The sequence below is a fragment of the Echinops telfairi genome, unplaced genomic scaffold, assembly GCF_000313985.2.
Source record: "Echinops telfairi isolate 266 unplaced genomic scaffold, ASM31398v2 ScPeMD7_7468;HRSCAF=8506_0, whole genome shotgun sequence".
In the NCBI taxonomy this organism is placed as follows: domain Eukaryota; kingdom Metazoa; phylum Chordata; class Mammalia; order Afrosoricida; family Tenrecidae; genus Echinops; species Echinops telfairi.
The window spans coordinates 63,416,696-63,417,438 of NW_022111369.1; positions in this window are offsets into that span (position 1 = coordinate 63,416,696).

Sequence of the window (743 nt, forward strand, 5' to 3'; positions counted from 1 at the left end):
AGTAATTCACTGCAGGGGTTGTAGATCGAAACCACCTGCCACTTCACGGGAGCAATTTTTACAGCCTCGCAAAATCACAGGTGCACTTCTACTCTCCTATAGGGTCGCTCAGTCAGAATCGACTTTAAAAAAAATAGGCTAAAATAATGAACGTATTGATACATAAGGCCTAAAAACAGAAACACAAGAAAAGTCGTCACGTGTAACAAAGAGAGAAAAGGTGTTTACAGGCTTGTCAGTGCAACTCGCAAACATCAAGGAGGTGCGTCACAGCGGCCTAACTCGAAGACTGTGCGGCGCTTCGGGAGGAGGTGGGCGGGGCTCCCGGGCCTCGGCGGAGTGGGCGGGGCTCCCGGGCCTCGGCGGAGTGGGCGGGGCTCCCGGGCCTCGGCGGAGTGGGCGGGGCTCCCGGGCCTCGGCGGGCACCTGCGCAGCCGCAGAGCCGTTTGTTAAGAGCCCAGGCCCGGGACCGAGAGGAGGAGGTCGAGCCGAATGGGCAGAACCTATTGACGCAAGCGCGCGCGTCCGTTTCGAGGCACCCTACGCTGGGACGCCGCAGGGAGGCCTGATGTCTTTCTTTTTTGCCCATTTTAGATCGCAGGGTCTGCTGAAAAATTTCCAGAAAATTTTGCAACATGCAAGCTTCCGCTTTTTTGCCCATTTTAGATCGCAGGGTCTGCTGAAAAATTTCCAGAAAATTTTGCAACATGCAAGCTTCCGTTGATTTGCCCATTTTAGATCGC